We start from the raw sequence: 21,728 nt of genomic DNA, 5'->3' as shown, positions 1-21,728 counted from the left end.
ACCACATATATTTAATTAAAGTATATATTATTTTCCAGGCCCATGGTTGGATTTTAATATGTGCTACAGTTATTTAGAGGTATAATTCTCAAGGAGAACCTTCTGGGAAACTAAAAAAATTCTCTCATAATATACAGCAGTTTCATTCAAAGACAAAGGAATAAAGAACTTTTTGCCTATTATTTTATTCATGATAATAGGTTTTAGTTTCTGGAGCCATACTTCTCCAAGTAGTATACATTTTGCACAAGATGTAAGAGACACTGCTGTTTAATTTTAAATCAAAATTATGATTTTTGTCCAACTAGTAATATTGTTAAAGTATTAAAATGATATTTAGAGATTCCTTGTTTAGTCTTTATTGTCAATATTTACCTGTGTAGATTTTTAAATTTTTCTTATTCCAAAGTAATACATATTTATTATACAAAAATGTGGGAAAAACTAAAAGTACACATAAGAAAATTAAGTTTATGCTTAATCTCACAGAGCTGAAAGGTAATTACTATTTAGTTTTTGCTGTGATATGTGACAAGAATTGCATATGTTCATACATAAACTTTTTAGTTATACCTACACTGTATTTAATTTCTATTAATTTAATTTTACCTATAATAAATTTTCAAAATCTCAAACAAAGCAAAGTTAATATTCTTGAACAATTCATCCCTTCCTGCACCCTCCTTCTCCTACCCATTCCAAACCTAGCTTCAGTTCCACAGTTATCACCAAAAGTAACCAATAACATTCATGTAATGTGTACATTTTCATATGTTTTTACAGATAATTACAAACATATATGTGCATATAGAAATAGTTGTTTTTATCTTACTGGTTTTTAAACATAATTAGAATCAAAACATATATAGGTACAATTATTTACTTTTTTACTTTATATTATGAATATTTTTCCACATCAGCACATAAAGTTCCAACAAGATTTTTAACAGCTACATAATATGTCATTGCACATATTCATAAATAATTTAATTAGTCCTCATATTGATAGAAATTCAACTTATTACCAACTTTTTCTTTGTAAATCCTTGAATTCAGCTATTTAAGATAAATGTATTTCTCTGGGGTAAAGACTACCATGTAGATTTGCTAGGTATAAAAATAAATTCAATTAAACAAAAACACTTAGCTATATATAAGTATCACAAAAAACTTATAAGCCTCAGGAAGAGAAGAACTGGGATTGTTCATCTTAACCATGAGGAATTTCCATTTATTACTGTAAAAATAACCTTTCTTAAGTTTCTTAGAAAGCTTTTGTTGCTGTTATTTATATTTAAATACCTTTGGAACTATGATTAATTTTCACATTAGACATAGTTTTAAGATTTTACAATTAATGATCTTAACATTTTCAAACCCTAAAACTAATTTAAAGTGATGTCAATGAAAATGGCAGAGTCAAGACCCTTGAAAATTCTCTTTCATAAAAGAAATGAGAACACTTGCAAAGTTTCCAGAATTAACTTTTTCACATCTTTGAAAATTAACCAAAGTTTTCAGCAACCCAGAGAGTATTCATTTAAAAAAATGGCTGAATCTTGGTAAGAACAGCAAGCTTTGTAGAGTTTCAGATATTCATATTCCCACCCCTCTCTCCAGCTTTGCAGTAGCCCTGAAAACCAGCAGATTACAATTGCAGAGAAAACCAATAGCCTGTCAGCCACTATAAAGGGCCAATTAGGGTAGGAAGCTGTTCAACCCTGTCCCCTGTCTGGTATTTTCCTGGAAGACCCGACTTAAAAGACTATCTTTATTTGAACTTACTCAGAGCTCTCCCAGTATAAACAGCTTTTTTTGCCCAGAAGAACTTGTTGAAAACAATCATAGAAAATTGTTCAACATTGTGACTACATAAGGTAGTAATACCAGTTGAGACACATAATAGGTGAGCCCAAAAGCTTAAAAGGAAAATATAGAGAATAAAATGTCCAGAGGGGATTTTAAAAAGCTCTAATGCATTGCTGGAAGTCAGAAAGACCAAATGCATATGTAAGGCTGTGTACATCCCCAGGGCTGTGAGCATTCTCAGGAAAGAACTGAGAAGGGCCTAAATTCTCACCTATGGCAACCTTGAGGCTCTGTACAAGCAAGCCGTTAAGGCTAAGAAAGAGTTCTAAACTACTCCCACCATACAAAGTATCCAAAGGCAAACCCAAGGAGATTTATTGGTTACAGGCATTTGAGAAAATCTGTTCAATCGTTAGCTGACTGCTAACTTCATCAAGTAAGACTTCAGAGGCCACACATAATAAAGAATACAAATTATACAGAATTATTTTAGAAAAGCCACTAAACAAACAAACAATAGCAACAACAGCAACAAAACAGTCACAGCAGTACATGGGTTGAGGAGAATCTTATTTCTAATGTTACTACATTATATTACTTAAAATGCTTAATTTTCAACAAAAAAAATTAGGGGTATGAAAAGAAATAATATAGTATGGCCCATACTCAGGAAAAAAGCAGTCAATAGAAACTGTCCTGAGGAAGCACAGATGTCGGACTTACTAGACAAAGACTCTAATAAGCTAGTTAAGGTATGTTAAATAATTAAAAGAGACCATATCTAAGTAACTAATGGAAAGAATGAGAAAAATATCTCACAAATAGAATATATTAATAAATATATAGAAATTTCTTTTTAAAAATAATTAAATAAAAATTCAGGAGTTGAAAACTTCAATAACTGAAATAAAAAATTAATAGAGGAGCTCTATATTAATTTTCTAAATTACCACAACTTTAATAACAATGAAAAAAAAAGTTTCTTATAGTTCTTGAAGTCAGAGTCTGAAATGGGTCTCAGTAGGCTAAAATCAAGGTATTGGCAGGGTTGAGTTCCTTTTTGAAGGCTCGAAGTCAGAATTTATTTTCTAGCCTTTTCCAGATTCTGGAGGCTATTCAGATTTCTTCACCCATAGCCCCAATCCATCTTCAAAGCCAACAATTGCAGATTAAATCTCTTTCATGATTTTATCTATCTTGCTCTGTTCTTTTTTCTTTTTTTTTTTTCCATTTAAGGACTCTTTTACCTATATCAAGCCAACCAAAATAATTTCCTTATTTTAAGGTCATCTTATTAGCATTCTTAATTCTGCCTGCAATCTTAATTTCTCTTTGCAATGTAGCAATATATTCACAGATTCTGGGATAGGACATGCACATCTTTGAGAAACATATTGTGCCTACAATAGGATCAACAGATTCGAATAATCAGAAGAATGTAGCAGCAAACTTTAAGATAGGTCAATTGAGATCATCCAGTCTAAGGAACAGAAATTTAAAAAGAAGAAAGAAGAGAAAAGAAGATCCTCAGAGACATGTGAGGCCTCATTGAGCAAATCAACATACTTATAATGGGGGTTCCAGAAGGAGAGAGAGGGGGACATAATAATATTTGAAAAAATAATAGAAAAAAAATCCTAAATTTGATGGAAAAGTTTTCATCTTTTTTTTTTCCTTAGGAGCTAGAAGTTTAAAAAAATGTAAGGTACACAGCCATATTTGAAAAATAAGTAAATAAACAAACAAATAAATAGTATTTATTGGCAAGTAAATTTTGCAATTAAAAACTGTCATTTTAAAGCAGAAAGTTATGTTTCTGATATTATATTTTTTTTCTGAAAGAAAAGAAAATACATTTAAGTCCTACTTCCCCATTTTGGTGTTTTCCTTATATCTCCTCAGAAACCTAAATTTGTATAAAAAAATTTTTATAATTTTTTTCTTAATTTAATTTCTATTCTATTTTACACCATGTTATGATTAGTTGTTCTACATATTGATATGTAGAACCTCTTGGCTTCTTTTCTTTCACATATTTCTCCCCTTAGACTTTAGATCCAATTTTTACTTCATATCTAAGACAGTAAGTAGAGTCCCTAGAGATTGTCATGGGGTGGCCACAAAGCTTCTTAGTGATTATAATTTACAGGTTCTTTCACTAACAAAAAGGAGAACTTCTTAGTGCAATACTTTGTCACATGGGCACTGGGTAGTTTTTAAGTTAAGATTCTATCCTCAGAAGGTAAAATGTATTTCAGTCCTTTTACCCCTGGCAAAAAACTGTGATCAGCAGATTTCCTGTGTTTTAAGAGTTAAGATAAGGTGGTAAAAGTCAACCTGGTCATCAGAAATGGAGAGAAGATTCTAGGATCAGAAAAACCTTGAGAGATTGGTTCAGTGAACAGTCTGGTGGAGACCTGAGCAGTTCATAAGGCTCATGGGGTGGGAGGTAGAAGCGTTTTTCTTGAGCAGGGGTGAAATCTTAGAGCTGTTCTCCAGAGCACACCATGGATTATGACTCCACTCGTTTAGATTGTATAAAAGAGCCCATGTGTTTTTTAATAGACTGTCTTAACATAGCCCATTGTGAATTTATAAAGAGGTAGTAAAATATTATTTAAAAGATGACTGTCTTTGTAAGTATATGACTAGTTCTGGCAAAAAGTCTCAAGGCCTCAGAAATGCTCAGAAAGAAAGAAGAGGGAAGAGAAGGAAAGAAGGGAGGGAGGAAGAGTCCCACTTACTTACAGGTTTTACTGACTCACCTGGACCTGGGTGCCATGACTAGTCAGGGTGTTGTTGATTCTCTAAAGCCTCATACACTTTCACTGCAATGTGTGCTATAAAGTATGTGCCCTATTGCTACTCATGATAAGAACATTTTAAACTTAGGAATTAAGTCCTTCAGACATATTCCATTGATAGTCAGCTTTTTAAATAGAATTGTTTTCCTAAGTAAATTAACTTGTGCATGGCACTAGCGAATTGAAAAAAATGACCTACTACGTAAGACGTAGAGATGTTAGAACTGCCTTAATATGGCATTAAGGAAGCTATCAGAAGGTGCAGGGAAGTGGGAATGTTAGGACAAATTCATGCTATGAAGTCAGAAAATCCACCAACTGACAATATCCTCCAGGGGTGTTCAGAGGAAACTTCCATTTCCAGGCAATGAGAGGGGGTCTGTCCTTGGAGGGTGAAAGGGACAGATTTGTCCCTCTTGTGTCAGTGGGGGTGATAATTTCTGTAATGGCAGCAACAGGTAACGGTGCTTAGCCATGAGAGGAAAGGTAGGCACTATTACTGCAATGGCAACGGGGCAAGGGTGGCAATAAGAATGCCTATCATTGTCAGTTGCCAACAGATCATTATGTCCTGAGGGACGAGATCCATAGACTGCCAACCAGGGGGTTACTTAAATGGTAAAAGGAAAAGGGAAATAAATGAGAGCTCCTGGAAAGCAGTTTGACATCAGCTGCAATGGAATTGCAATCCCTTATCCTGTTTCCATATTTAAGTCAGATCAGAAACCATTAGAATCACCCATTAAAGCGGACACCAGCTCCCGCGGAAGGAGCCTCAACATCACCACGGCACATTCAGTGAACATCCCTGATACTTTCCCTGAATAAACTCCAGCCACTCACAGGGCACCAGTAAGCTGAGGAAAGGACGATACGCAGGCTTGAAAAGGACAGTTGGACAAGGCGTCTTAGCTGACACTGAGTTTGGAGAACCTAAGTGCCAGCATGGTCTTCCAGCTGAAGTGTATCCCAGCACACATGGTGTAAGTGGGATCCTGCAACACGTCCACGTGGTTTTCTAAGTGGGATGGAGACTTTTAGCAAGTAGCAGAATCCTTACACTGGTTCTCTGAGTTATACAATGTAAGTCATTATAATAAGAAAACTAGTAAAGGACACAGACATTTCCCACACCCCAGTACCCCAGCCAAGACTGTAAATTAGAGGAATACTGGATTCTTGGAAGAACTGAATAGATTACTACTAATATCAATGCCATAGAAAAAGGTGGGGCTGGTGGTCTCATCCCATCTCCTTCTAATTAAACTGCCTGGTCCTCGCAAGCGCCACACGAGTGGCGTGAATGCGAGTGGGCTGCTGTAGGCCTAGCGCCAGCTCCAGTTTCAGTGGACGCGCCAGACGAGAGACCGGAGCGGAGCAGAGCTGCACCCCGCTTCTGGCCTTCCCTATGTGGCTGTCAAGTCGGTGAATGTGCTCTTTCCAACATCCATCAGTAAACAAGAATCGAAACCTGCTTTATGTGAGAAAGCCCGCAGCACCGGTTCACTCCTTGCGCAGGACTACGTTCATTCTCTCCCTCTGCGTAATACAACTTCAGGGGCCTTGACTGCCTTGGCATCCCATAGACCAGCACGTAGGCCCACCATACTGATATTACGCTAATCAGATGGGGGGGACCTAGTCCTTCTAGGCACGTGGCTATATTCCTCCTGCGGGGAAGGACTGGCTATTGGATCTTGAACCCTCTACCATGACTGAAGGGAAAGAGAATGGAATGGAATGAAGTGGGTGAGGTAGGTTGGGGTCAAATGATACAAACAGTGTACTCTAAGTACCCTGGGATGCTTGAGACAAGAAAGAAACAGGATCTGACTTATTTAACAAGCTTACTTTGCTGAATGGATTGTAAGAGGCAAGGAGTGGAAGAAGGAAGATCAGTTAGGAGGCTGTTGCTAGCCTCTAGTGAAATAATGGTGCCTTAGACTAGGATAGCAACAGAGGACCGATATCACTCTTAACATCGAATGAACATGTTAACACTCAATATTCAGCTTTGCCTAAAGTTACACTAGTACTGTTTGACTGGAAGAAATTTTTCTTCTCATTTATATGATATTATTTTGGCTTCTGATTCTAGGACAGCAACTCTCCTCTGGGCTCAAGGACACCTGGTTTGATTCAGAGTCAAACATCTTAGTCTTGGGGTTGCCTTGTTAGGGTGTGAAGTACTAGAATGGATTTCCATGGCTTATGTCTTCCTCCTGATAGGAACTTCATAGCTGGCCTAAGTGCTCCAGAAAAAAGAAGAGTTTATATCTTAAAATCCTCAACTCATTGGGGGTCGATAGTTTTAAAGCACTTTGAAAAGGAGTCCATTTGAGCATCAGCACAATGGATCAGTGTGTCAAACCATTTCAATTTTTTAAAAAAAAGTATTTTTCACTGGTGCCCTCTGCCTAGGAATCATGAGAGTGGAGAGACTGTCCACAGGCCATGCAAGCTGATTGTCTTCACCGAGGATGCAGGACTTGAACCAGATCTCAGATGAGCTCCAAATGGCAGGGTGCTTTTCCGTGACTGCCCAGATCCATGACCCAAATTAGCTCCCACAGCGCTCTCAGCAAAGTGTTTATTTCCCATGGATTAGAAAACAATTCACTCTCTTAGCAACATGATCTCATTCTAATAATTAACTTTTCTACATTGTTAGATTATTTCTACTTATCTCAGTACATTTGATACTGTTTCTATTTCCTCCTGTCCGGGTTTTTTCAAATAGCACATTTGGTATTCAATTATAAACAAAGATAAATAATCATAAACAAAGCTTTCTAATGAGAGTTCTATACCCAAATAGAACCTGATTCTCAGAGCTCAAGGAATATAAAGCTTTCACAAGCTCAAGCAAAACTTCTTTTAGACCAACGTGGAGATACGAGGTGCAGACTGGGCCTAAAGGCATCAGAAGAGCGAGGTCTTCTAGAACCAGAGAAGGCACCTGGTGATCTGGGGCATTTTAAGGGCACTGGAGACCTTGCATACTCTTTATGGTCGAGGGGTGTTGAGGAATCCCTGAAATTCCTGCCAGTTAGCAACCCTGAGCACTGTCCCAGATCACTTCACGTTGCCACAACAGGCAGAGGAACGAGGCTGCTTGTCACTAAGGTGATAGCCCCCAGCTAGCTCCCGCTGTAGCTCTGCCTGGTCTCCCCACACACAGATGAATTCTAATGGGGAAAAGTAAAGCTAGCAGATCTCTGAATCTGTCTGAACTTCAATATTTGAAAAGAAACTAGGCAAGTTTGTTGAACGACTCCTTCTAAATTCTAAATGCAAGACAAATATAAACCCCCCATTAGTAGGATGAGTAAAAAGAGAAAAACCTCAAGAGTATGAAAAAATTAGGTGGTTTAGAAAGATGGGGTTTTCTAAAGAAACCAGTTCTTCTCCCAGCATCATATTCTGAGTACAGAGCTCCGAGAAGCCACCTCCAAGCAAGACCGCCGGCGATTCAAAGGCTAAAGCGCACATTTAACAAGCAGAAACACCACAGCTGGACTGAAGGGCCTATGTTTGGATCCAAGGGACCGATTTCACAAATGCAGAATCGTTTCTGTGTGTCTCGGAAGCAGAGAATAGGTGAAAATTCATGTGAGTTTTAGCTGACAGTAAGTTTGAAATGTGTCAACCCCTTAATGAGATCATTTTTAAGCATTTAATCCAACTTTTGCTGGACATATAGAAGTAAAGCTGAGACAATAGGAAAGTGAACGCAGGGATACATTTGAAGGAGGCCTGATGTCAAGACATTGCGGAACTCCGTGTTTGGTTCAGCCTGGGGAGAACGTGAAACCCATCTTTAACTACTTAACGGGTAGGAAGATTTTAAAAATATTAAAAATATAAACATTATATTCTTTGTTCCTTCCACGTGGAAGGAAGATTGTACCTACTCCGTATGGCGCAATGTGTAAAACTAGGTCAAAATAGTGAGCTATTTCGGTCCATGTAAGGACTGTCTGTTAGAGCTATTCAAGGTGAACTAGGGGAGGGCTTCTATGTTTCTGTTACTGGAGGGATTTAAGAACAGACTAGATGGCTATGTGCTCCAACACTGTCTGGTGTTGAACTTAATGCCCTTGAAGCTGTTCTATTTGTGTGATTGGATGAGTCTTGATTATAAGCCCCTAAAGGGCAAGAGCTAGAGTATGTGGTTTTTGTTTGTTTCTTTGTTTTCTTTTTAAATATATCTTTTTAATGATTTTAGAGAGAGGAAGGGAGAGGGAGAGAGAGAGAGAAACACCAATTATAAGAGAGTCACTGACCGGCTGCCTCCTGCACGCCCCTGACTGGGGATGGAGCCCGCAACCCGGGCATGTGCCCCGACCAGGAATCGAATCGCCATCTCCTCCGTCCCAAGTCAATGCTCAACAGCTGGGCCACGCCCGGCAGGACTAGATTATGTGTTTTTATATTCTAAGCAGCCTTACTCAGTTTAAACATATAATACAATGGGTTGATATTTAAGGCCATATTGTTTTTCTTCAATCCTTGGGAGCAATGAAGTTTTGCCAAGTTTTAAATAACTATTTCCAAAGGAAAAAAGAAACTCTTAAAAGAAATATGAAAAGAGGATTATGTCCTTTGTCAACCAAATAAGCAAGACCTTGCCGAATCATCAGACTTCAGGACCTTGAAAGATAAACATCATGATGGGACAGGAAAAAACAAAACTCTTTTTGTTGGGTTTTACTGTATAAGAGACACTCATAAATCATTATCTTATCTTTTTATAGTTTCCCTGTATTTAATTTATAAATAACTTTATAGGATTTATTCTTGTGAAACAAATAACTTTATTAAAGGGCCTAATGGAACAAAGAATATAGTGTTTATATTTTTAATATTTTTAAAACAAGGCATAGTCCTTTGCTTTTAATCGTTGACCATAAATGGAAGCTACAATCTCCAACCTCAGCGGTGGTGACTGCTCTGTGCTCGGTGCTCCTGGTCTGTTACTATAGAATTGCTGGTGGAGATTAGGCTGATGGAAATAATTATCATTAAGAATTGTATATATTTATAAGGAAAAGCAAATATTTAACATTTTCTTTTCTTAGGAAAACCAACAAAGAATAACTTACCTCTGTAGGAAAAAAAAAAAGTAGACTTGGTAGGAATAACCACCCATGTGTTCTTAGATGCTTCACCCTCACCCTGGGAAAGAGGCGACGGGGTAAGTGTACCCCACCCCCGGCCGGTGTGGCTCAGTGGGTTGCGTGTCTCCCTGCGCCCTGGGAGGCTGCGGCTCCGCCAATCATGATTCTCTTTCATCGATGTTCCTCTCTCCCTCTCCCTTCCTCTCTTTGAAATCAATAAACACTTATTTAAAAAAGAAAACGACAAAGAAGAAAGGGATACGGCAGAAACACAGCCGGATAGAAACAGGCTCGATTTGCTTTGCTGCATCGTTTTAAAAATACTCCCGGTTTGGTAGCTGCAAACTGGCTTGTCAAGCACAGCCTGGGGAAGATTATGGCAATAATGTTGGAATAACGATGCCCGGTGCCTGGTGGACGCTGGAGATATCGGGGGGACCACTTTGGAAAATATATGATTGTCTAACCACTATGCTGTGCACTTGAAACCAATACAAAATAATACTGAAAGTAAACTGAAATTGAAAAATCAGAATTTAAAAAAAACAACTCCTGGCATTTTAGACATTTGAATTTAATGCCAGCACCAGGAAATTGGGATATTTCACATTTTAAAATGTGCATTTCCACTTCGCTTGAAAAATCAGAAGATGTGGCCACACTGGGGCCCCATTGCCTATGGCAGCAATGAGCAGCAATGAGGCTGTCCCCTCTTTGGAAAGGACATGCTCTCGCCAATTTGCCAAACGCCCCGTTGCCTTGTGCTGCGCTGGACCAGGCCTGCCTCACTCACGCGCGCGCTTGCTGTCTCTGCCCCGCCATCCCTGGAAGTCTGACCGTGGCCAAGGACAAGCATGTGTGCGTGTATAACAGGCTTGGATACACGCACCTCCCGTTATTCCACTAGCCAAGTCCGTGCAGATCCCTCACTGTGGCCCTAGGCGGGGAAGCACATGCCTTCGGAGTGGAGGTGATTCTCGATCTCTAGTCCCCCACGCGAGCCCTTCTAACGGGCCAGAAGGAGCCTGCGCTCCGCCGGGGGAAGCGAGGTGCCTGACCCTCTGCCTAGCGGGAAGGCTTCACTCTGACCCCTGGAGCGCGGGTGAGCGGCTGCCCGCAGGAACCCCTACCTCACACCGTGTGCCCCTGAGTGCCACAGGCGTCGGGGAGGTGAGGATGACGGGGGGCTTAAGGACTCTGGCTTAGCAGCGGTGGGGCGGTGGGTTAACAGTGACTTTGTCAATTCATACAGCCAAGCCCAACACAAACACGCCTGGGGTTAAAGAAGTGGTTTTATTATTAATTACACAAGAAGGGACACAAACTGCAGAAAATGGGGGCAAGGGGTCTCAGTAAGAGGGTGTTAGAAGGAACCCATGATCTGAGCTGAGCTTTGGTTGAGTGGCAGGGGGAATGGTCTTAAAAAGCAGGGGCTGCCCGGCCGGGTGTGGCTCAGCGGTTGAGCATCGACCTAGGATCCAGGAGATCGAGGTTCGATTCCCGGGCAGGGCACATGGCCGGGTTGCGGGCTGCAGCTGATCAATGACTCTCTCATCATTGATGTTTCTATCTCTCCCTCTCTCCCTCCTTTCCTCTCTCTGAAATCAATAAAGATATGTTTAAAAAAAAAAAAAAAAAAAAAGCTGGGGCCCCTCTAGCTTACATGCTGTTAGAGAGCAAGGCAATTCTATGATTGGGTGTTTTGAGGGTGTCATGGTGACTTTGTTCTTAACCGTATTAAGACAACATTAGTGGCCTTGTTTTGTGTCATTTTATTGTGGTCTCAGAGTAACCTTGTGTGAGGTTGGTGCTCCACTCCCAGAGAACAAAAGGGCCGGGCCAGGAGCATCCAACAAGCTTGTGATAATATTGAGGTTTCACCCTCATTTCAGGATGACTTTTCTGAGTCATTTTCCATCAGTTAGTAAAGCCAGGGCTTTTCGGAGGGCTGATCCTTGTGCAATCACCCTGCTTTGCTAAAATCCTAGAACTGGCTGTGTCAATACCTTCCCAACTAGAATAAGAAAGAAATATTCATTTAGGATGGACAGACAGAAAAAAATCACCTCCGTCTCACTCTTGAGTAGTGCTTTAAAGTTTCCAGAATGCTGTCATTTTGGATCATGTGATATTAATTGGTTCCACGGTAAAACAAACAAAAAACATCTACACATTACAGTAGCTCCCTCATATCCATGAGGGATACATTTCAAGACCCCAGTGGATGCCAGGAACCGGGGATAGTACCAAACCCTATACATACATACCTATGATAAAGTTTAATTTATAAATTAGGCAATTTCATGGATAGAAGATGTGTTCTTACTGTAGATCTTAACAATCTCAGCATATAGATTTTTTTCTTTTCTTATTAAGCGGACAACTTTCTTTCACTTTTTCACCTAAATTTAGGAAGCACTTTGCGGCTTCTCTCTGGCAGATCCAAATGGCCAGCATCGTTACTCTTACTCTCTGGGGCCCTTATTAAGCACAATAAGGGAGCTCTGTGATAAGGTGACAGTCGATCTGATTACCCAGATGGCTCCTAGGTGACTAAAGGTCCAGGAACATACACAGATGCTGAGCAAAGGTGTGACTCCCGCCCTGGGCTGGATGGAGTGGGGCTGCAAGGTTTCATCATGTGGCTCAGACCCCTGCGATGGAAACCTTATGAATCGTGTATTTCTTAAATCTCCTACCTAATATTTTTGGACTGAGGTGGGCTGCGGGTAACTGAAGACATAGACAGCAAAACTGCAGATAAGAGGCCGCTGTGTTTATGTGAGTACAGCCCTCGGATGTCCCTCCTTCGGTGCTCTGCTCTGAACCACAGCTCGGCCCCCTACCTCTCAATCCCTCTCAACAATGGATCCTGCTGGGACCACCCTCCAAAAAGACTTGAGCATCTTCACGGGGTTAAATCTCAAGAAGCATGTTCTTTTCCTCCCCTGTCCTCTCCTTTTTGTGGCAAATGAGTGATCCCTCTGAACTTCCGTCAGGCACAGACAGAGCACTTGGCCTCGCTGGCCGGCCTGCACGGGCTGGGCTCGGCTGGAGGCCGTGGCAGTGGCTCTTTCACTCCTACAGCCTCCCCTGCCTCCCTTTCTCATCTAGAGCTCCCGCTGACCCAGAAGGGTTTCCCCTCCACATTGTGCCAAATATCTCTAGCCGTCCAACCATTAAGCAACTGATAATTACCTCCCAATACTGGTTATAACCATCCATTTAATATTCCTCCTCCTGCTCTAAAGTTAAAACTTTCTTGTAAGATTTCTAAACTTGAGTTTAAAGCACTTATAATCTGAGATTATATTTAATGAGGTTAGTTTCCCCATCTTGTGGGGCTTCTCATAATTGATGGGGGATTTGAACTGAGTAAATGTTATAGATTATCAAGAGACACTAAGGAGCACTATGGGAGCAGGGGGAGCTGGCTGACAGTGCAGAAATATCTTAACTCTGTGATTTTCCCTGAAATCTCTGTATTCCAGGATTTCAAGATTTTACCTTTTAGCTCCCTATATTTAGAAACTTAATTATTGTATCTAAGCTGATGCATGTTAAAAGAAAATAAATTTAGAGACAAAAGTAAGAAAAATTCCCATTTGACGTTTATTATTTGAAATCACGTGATGTTTATTTCATGTTTAAGCAAGTTACGCTGGCAGAAATGGAAGCACTGATCACATTCTTTGAGAGCAACATGCCCAAAGCCCAAAGCCCTCACGCCCTCAAGCTTTCACTACATTGAGTCAAAGTTCCCACTAATGTAATTACATCACAGAAGCTTCACAGGTCGTGGGGTTTTGGTTTAGCTTAGTTTTGTTTTTCACAGAATCCCTGCAGGAAACATTCCTTGTCTTCTCCATGACTAGGCTTCCACAATGTTCTGACTTGTCCCTCGCTAGAAGCTTTCACCTTCCTGCATAAATACCTGCTCATGTACTTTCAAACCTCATGTGCATCCCCACGGAAGAAGGTGGTTAGGCACAGGGAGCAAGGTTGGGGACTTAGTGTTAAGGCCTCCCGCAGCTAGTCCTTGGTGTGAGAATTCACAGGTGCACGGCCGCCTACGAGCTCTGAATGCTTACCTGGTGTAGTGGAGACAAATAGTGGTTGCAGTAGAGACAAATAGACTACATTTCCTTTAAGCCCCTTAACTGAGCTGGATCTGCTTTTTACAGCAGTCTGGCGAGCGTGCTCTCAGGCTAGCTCCCTCCGGTGTGTGGTAGGTGCCGGGGTGGAGACTTCTCGCACTCTCTTAATATCTCTTCCTCTCAAACACCTGTGCAGATTATACTTTTCTGATTTTTTTTTTTCTTTCAGTAAATTAAGGTCATGAAACATTCTGTCCAAAGAAATGTGAACATACCACGGTCAGGACGAAGTATTCATTTGCCAACATGAGATCCTCCAGCTTTCTCGGTCCCTATGTGGGAACCAACAATGTTGTGTGTTTCAGGTCGTCAACTGCAAAACGGCTGTGCCCCCATCAGCTCCCAGGGACTGTGGAGCGAAGCCACCAGCTGTCCATAGCAGGCATTTAACAAAAGTGAGAATGAAACTCTGTTGTGTTACCACTCAAGACTGGGGGTTGCTGTTGCTGTAGCACAGTATTAGCCTAAATTGATTAATACAGATGCTCAATGTGCCATAATGATTTCAATTAGCAAATACACTAAGAAATCAACTTCCAGATAAAGATGGAAGATTAAGTACAGGTATGTACTTTCCTTCCCTCTTTAAACCCCATTTAAATGAAAATAAAGGGAAATTTTATAAGACGTACACCCACAAGCATATAGCAGAGGGGACAATAGGAACAAAATTTTCGAATCTGAAAAGCAGATGAATAAATAAGGAAGGACTTGTTACTTAAGAAGGCTGAATCTAAGCCAGCAGTAGAGAAACTGAGATTATACCACGGAATCCTCAAAAGCCTCGGTGAGTCTGGATACCATCCATCCTGGGAGTAGAGGTAAAGGAAGGCAAGGAGCCTAAAATAAGACGGTTTGGTTGAAAGCATTTAAAAAATTAGTTTCTACTCAGTGTGACTGGGCAAATGCCCTTCGCTTCTCCGAGGATGACTAGAGGGTTATGTTCTAGAGACGGTAAACCAGAGAGTCTCTGGGAAATGGGATAGAAATAAAACTTTTCCACTGCAGAGAGATGTGCTACTTAAGCACCTACCCAGAAAATTCTGAGATGCCCAAATCCTTTCTCACTTTTCTCCCAGAACTGGTGGCCTGGGGCTCAAAACTTGGGAGAGTCTTGCTAAAGAGCTTGGCTAGTTCAAGAGAAAAAGTTGGAGTTTTCCAATAAAACAGGCCAGTCAACTCAGAGCTTTCAATGAACTTTCAGGCTTCCCACTCAAATGTGAGCAGAGGAAAGATTGCCAGACATAAAGCAAGCCTAGGATAAATAACAGAGACCAAAACAAATAGGCAGATGGACCAAAGTAACTCAGAGAAACAGGCAGTGCGGGAAAAAATAAATCTTCAAAAACTATCATAAAATCCTCAGGTAGATAAGAGAACATATTGCAATCCTTTAAAAAATACAATAAAATGAATATTCCAAAACTTTCTAAGAAATTAAAAATTAATAGAAAAAAATTGAAAGATAAAGACGAGATAGTCTCCTAGAAAACATAGTAAAGAGACAAAGTGATAGGAATTAAAAAATAAGAAGAAATTGAGAAAAACAGCCAGAGTCCAATAATAACATAATGAAAAGTCAAGAAAGAAAGATGAAACAGAGGAGAGGAAATTATCGACAAAATAACTCGAGGACGTCTGGCAGAAGAAAGGACACGAGTTGCAGGATTCAAAGGCCCGGCCGCCGCTTGCCGCCGAGTCTCGGCTCCTCTCCTTCCTCCCGAGCGGCACGAGCTTCAGCACCGGCTGCAGCGTCGCCGCGACCTGCGGGGCCCCGGGCTCCGGGCCGTGGCTCAGCCGGGGCTGACGCGGCCGCTGGGCAGCATCCACGAGGGTGCAGGCATTCGGGCTCCCGCAGCTCCGTGTCCCATTCCACCAGCATGCGGGTGGCTGCGGCCGGGGGCCTGGCTGCGGGCCTGGGCGGCACAGGGGCATCCAGAGCCAGGAGACCGTGCAGGGCCTGGATGGCTGCCTGGCCTCCCACCTGGACAGGGCAGGAGCGTGGAAGCTGGTCATCGGAGACTGGAGAGCAAAATCCAGGCTCACCTGGAGAAGAAGGAACCCAGGCGGGAGACTGGGGCATTATTTCAAGACCACTGAGGGCCTGAGGACTCAGATCTTTGCAAGCTCTGTGGACAACGCCCTCATCGCTCTGCTCACTGGCAACACCTGCCTCGCTGCTGCTGCTGACTTCAGAGTCAAGTATGAGAGGGGCCCGCCTGTGTGCCAGCCTGTGGGGAGCGATATCAGTGGGCCCCAAAAGGCGCTGATAACACCAGCATCACTGGGCTGCAGTGGAACGGAGGCCGAAGCTCTCAAGGAGGAGCTGCTCTCCATGAAGGAGAGCCACGTGGATGAAGTACATGGTCTACTAAACCAGGTTGCCAACACCGGGTTGACCGTGGCGTTGGATGCCCCCAAACCGCAGGATCTCAGCAAGATCGTGGTGGACATTGGGCACGGTAAGATGAGCTGGCTCGGAAAAACCGAGAGGAGCTAGACTAGCACTGGTCCCAGAAGACTGAGGAGAGCACCTCAGTGGTCACCTCCCAGACCACTGAGATAGGAGCTGCTGAGAGGACACTCACGGAACTGAGATTCATGGAGCTCCAGTCTTTGGAGGTTGATCTGAACTTGATGAGAAATCTGAAGGACAACTTGGAGAACAGCTTGAGAGGGGTGGAGATGCAGTATGCCAGGCAGATGGAACAGCTCGGGGTGATCCTGCTGCCCTGGAGTCAGAGCTGGCCCAGACCCAGGAGAGGGGCAGTGCCAGGCCCAGGAGTCCGAGGCCCTGCTCAACATCAAGGTCAAGCTGGAGGTTGAGATCTTCACCTACCATCACCTGCTGGAAGAAGAGGAAGACTTCGATCTTGGTGACACCCTGAACAACAGTCACTCCATGCAATCCATCCAAAAGACCACCACCTGCAGGATTGTGGACAGCAAAGGGTTGTCTGAGGTCAGTGACACCAAAGTTCTGAGGCATTAAGGAGGCAGCAGAAGTGGGGCACCTCTTGGGGGCAGAAGGCTAATAAAAAATTCAGAGGTTAAAAAAAATAGACTCAAGGGACCTATCATCTGAGTGTCCAGGTGAGTAAATGAAAAGAGACACATGTCAAGGGTCTTCACTGTGCAGCTTCAGAAGACTTGAAACAAAGAGGAAATCCTACGTCTCCCAAAGAGAAAAATATACACATGAAAAGTAAGTTTTATAGAAATGATCAGGAACCCCAGTGGTTTCAGATTTCTTAGTAGCAAATATTAAAAACTAGACAGAAAGCAAACAATATTTTCCTAGTCCCATTTCCCTTCTTAAAACTATGTATCTGGCTAAACTATCAGTCACATGTTGGGCAAAAATAGAAATAGTTTCAGAAACTGAAGGTATCAAAACATTTCCCTCTCAGGCATCCCTCCAATGAAAGTTGGAGAGCATGCTTCACCAAAACAAGGGAGTAAACCCAGAAAGAAGACATGAGATCCAAGAAACAAGGTGCCCAACAGTATAGTAATGAAAAATCCCCAGGATTGCAAAGACTATAAGAGGAGCTGAGGTAACTCTTGCAGAGAAAAACCACTCCATTCTGCAGCAGCAACGGAGTGCTTTCTCCACAGAGATGAAGGTGGTGACATGCCTAATGAGAATGCATTTATTGAGAAGAGATTCACATACTTGCTGGAGAGTTTGAGTTAAACTAGTGATAAATATATTAAAAAAAAAACAAGCAAACAAATGATAATTATTGGTTTCATTTAAATATAAAAAATTGTGCAGGAAAGGAAACACTATCAGTTTCCTAGGTTCTGCTCTCAGTAGCATTCACATGATTATGACAATTCAAGCAATAAAATAGTTAATGAAGCTAAAATTGCAGTATAATTACATTGAAAGATTGTAAAGGAGAGAAGGGTGTGCTTCTTTGGAGGAAGCTAATGAGGTGGAAAAAAAAACAAGTTAAATGCTCATTTTATTTAAGGAAAAGTCAACAGATAATACACAAAGCTAGAAATTCAAGAAGCAGTAAAACCAACACATTATTTAGAGGCATGCAAGAAAACGCCGCAGCAATCAGCTAAAAGAGTAGATCGAGATTCTCTGGGGAGGGGAAATTGACTAGAAGTGAGTGATAATTTGCATAACAAATCTGGCAAATCTATTTTAATATCAAGCTCTTTAAATATTGTGCCTATGTATCTATAATAAAACACCTGAAACTCCCTAAAAACGGAAAAGAGTAAAGAACAACAAATATAACAAACTGAACTAAACATGTATTCTTGTAAATCATATTTTTATATTTAAAGTTTTGTTTTATTTTATTTTCAAAAATTCAGATTAAACAAAAAAATAATAAAAACCTTAAATTTTGTCTTCTAAACACAAAACATTTACATATTTTAAAACAAAAATGAAATAGTACTGTTTCCCTGGAAAAGTTAAGAGATAAGCAAATGCATTGAGTAATTCAAAAGCATCAAGTAGAGCTCCCAGGAGAACAGGGAGCAGTTGAACAGAGACAAAAATCACAATACTGTAAAAGAAAACGTACCTGTTCTAAAGAAGATAAACCATGGCAACATATCATGATACATTTGATACCAGTAATGAAATTGCTGAATTCCAAAAAATGTACATGTTTCCAGAGGTGGGAAATGGTTAATTACAGAGTAACAGTAATGTTTTTTCATATATTTGCTATTATTACATTTTAGGAGATGCCTCCACTATTCTTTTTTTTTTTTTTTTTTTTATACAGATCTTTATTGACTTTGCAGAGAGGAAGGAAGAGGGAGAGCAAGAGAGAAACATCAATGATGGGAGAGAATCATTGATCGGCTGCCTCCTGCACGTCCCCGACTGGGGGTCGGTCGAGCCCACAACCCAGGCCTGTGCCCTGACCGGGAATCAAACCGCAATCTCCTAGATCCCAGGTCGATGCTCAACGGCTGAGTGCCACCCGGCTGGCTCCACTATTCATTTTTAGCCTAGTTTATTGTAGTAGTCAGCCCTTCTCAGTTTCTTTTTCCTTCAAAAAATTTCTTTAATTTTTATATTTTCTCAAACTTCCTTATTCATTATTTGATTTATTGTCAAAGAGAGTCTGTCTATCAAAGAAGCCTATCTATCTATCTATCTATCTATCTATCTATCTATCTATCTATCTATCATCTATCATCTATCTATCTATCTATCATCATCTATCATCTATCTATCTATCTATCATCATCTATCTATCTACCTACCTGTCATCTATCATCTATCTATCTATCTATCTATCTATCTATCTATCTATCTATCATCTATCTATCTATCTATCTATCTATCTATCTATCTATCTATCATCTATCTATCTACCTACCTGTCATCTATCTATCATCTATCTATCTATCATCTATCTATCTATCTATCTATCTATCTATCTATCTATCTATCTATCATCTATCTATCTATCTATCTATCTATCTATCTATCTATCTATCTATCATCTATCTATCTATCTCTGTCTATCATCTATCATCTATCTATCATCTATCTATTATCTATCTATCTATCTATCTATCTATCTATCTATCTATCTATCATCTATATCTATCTATCATTTATCTATTCTTCTTTCAAAGATTTTTGATGATTCCAGTTGAAATGGTAAGTTATCCTCTGCTGCCTTTGTTAATCTCTCAGGGACCATCTGTCTATCTGTCCCACCTGCTCTCCTAGATGCCTCTTTTTAATGGTTTGCTTTCCTCAATCTGTGCTTGTCCATTTGTAATTATGATTGAAGGACTAGAATGACCGTTGTTGGTCACTCCACTGGCTTTCCTCAGCAACTGTGGACAGTACCATCCAACCTCAGGCTTCAGGCCTAATGGGGGCATGCTCCAGTCTTCTTTGGGTGGATGGGTGGGGATGTTCCTGCAAGAGGACCTCTTTTCATGTTGGGCTAGCAGAGAGCACATAAGCATGTTAAGGACTCATCTCAGTAAACCAGAGTAAGCTAAGCAAGATATTTCTCTGGGAGCAGGGCGTTAGGGCATTTCATTGATCTACAGGACTATTTTCCTATTATTTTCCCTTTTCTGGGAGACAGAGCCCCCACTATAAAGAGGAGTGTTCATCTCATCTGTTATATCTAAGAGAAAATGGCACAGCCAGCCCCCTGTGTACCAGAGCTGAGGGCAAGTCCAGCTGGGCTGGCAACCCTTCAATTAATTATGCTGCTAATTGCCACACAGGCTGCTCATTCATTCAACATCATTCAACAAATATTTCCAGCTCTCGTTGATGATGATCTTGGAGTTTTTCCAGGGCTCAGTGGGGAAGACTGGTACTCACTTCTTCAGTGACCCATTCCAGGTTTCTCTTTTTGTTGTGATTTGGGGGGCCCTATTTTTCCTGTAAAACCAGACTACTTTATAATTTTACAAAATTCCTTAAACTTTCTGCTAATAAGACTTTCTCTGTTTTCCAGGACTGCTAAGGATTTAATCTCATTCTCATATTCCTTTCGTCATTTCCCTGGGATCTGAGGGGGAAATGCAGCAGTGCATATGTGCTTAGTCTGCCATGTTGGTGTAGAAGCCCTGTTCCTAACGTTGATTCATTTCTTATTGTACTACAATTATCTGAGTACATTTACAAAAAGTGCATTTTGTTTGCTGTATTTTCTGCATCCTTGCATTTCAGAGAATTTTTAGCACACTTTCTCATAAACAACAGCTGGGTATAAAATTCTCTCCCCCAAATCTGTGTCACCCCACCGTTGTCTGATATTTGTAGTCACTGCCTGGTGACAAACTGCATTTAGTTCCCATTTAAGTTGTTGATTTCCTTCTGCTTAGATACTTATCATAATTTTTTCACTAAACCATAAAATTAAATATGTATATATATATTTATATTATATTATGTGTATTATATTATATTATGTATTATATTATAATATGTATATATATTTATATTATATTATAATATAAATATATATACATATTATATATATATAAACACCAATATATATACATATGTATATACATATATATATAAATATATATATACATATGTATATATATATTTAATATATATATTTCTAGAAAATATTTCTCTGTGGGTTGAATTTTACTTCATCAGGTCTCAAACCTCATGTCTCAAATATTTTTTCAGTGCAAAAGATGTAACCGTTTGCCATTCATTTACCTCCTCTCTTCTACATACTTCCTTTATACTTTCTCCTAAACCTCACCCCTTTCTTCCAAGGACTTTCTACTCTGCAAATTGAAGCTCCTCTTCAATGAGAACAAACTCTTTCAAACCCTCTACCACTTCACCCTCACACCATGTATGAAACCTAGTTTTCCCTGTAGGATCCGTTCTCTGCAGTTCTCCCAAATACTTGGAGGACAGACAAGACTTACGCATGCCATTTAAAGATTGAGTATCTCAACTGCATCTGGTAGCTACTACCTGCCAGTCTCCTGGTGATGACTCCTCATTGTTGAAAAATAAGTTCAGACACTTCCCTAAGACTGATCGCAGGGATCATCTGCGTCCCCTTAGTGGAGGGCCTGTGAGCCCTTGGTGTTCAATGGAAAATAATGCCATGGAAGAGAACAGCATTGCTTAAGAGAGCATGGGGAGTAAAAGAGAATCATGTGAGAGTGTGTTTCTCTTCTATTCTCAATAATTGAGAATACTCTCCATACTCTTAGGCACTACCATGCTCTCCCCCGTGGCATCACTTTTCATTTACATACACAGAGCACTCACCAGGCCCTATCTCTAGGCTCGATCCCTCTTCCCATTCCTAAGTCCAATTGCCTACTTAATATCAAATTAACAC

At 40.6% G+C, this 21,728-nt stretch overlaps 1 pseudogene across 1 annotated transcript; it reads left to right on the top strand.

Moving 5' to 3' along the window:
* Nucleotides 1-2,519: 2,519 nt before the first annotated feature.
* On the top strand, nt 2,520-16,882 carry LOC308568856 (keratin, type I cytoskeletal 18 pseudogene; annotated as a pseudogene). The gene is made up of 2 exons: nt 2,520-2,561; nt 15,770-16,882. The product of its transcript is annotated as a keratin, type I cytoskeletal 18 pseudogene (transcript).
* Nucleotides 16,883-21,728: the final 4,846 nt, after the last annotated feature.

This window comes from Miniopterus schreibersii (genome assembly GCF_964146895.1).
Source record: "Miniopterus schreibersii genome assembly, chromosome: 16".
NCBI classification, from domain to species: domain Eukaryota; kingdom Metazoa; phylum Chordata; class Mammalia; order Chiroptera; family Miniopteridae; genus Miniopterus; species Miniopterus schreibersii.
This window is presented reverse-complemented; position numbering and strand designations above follow the sequence as displayed.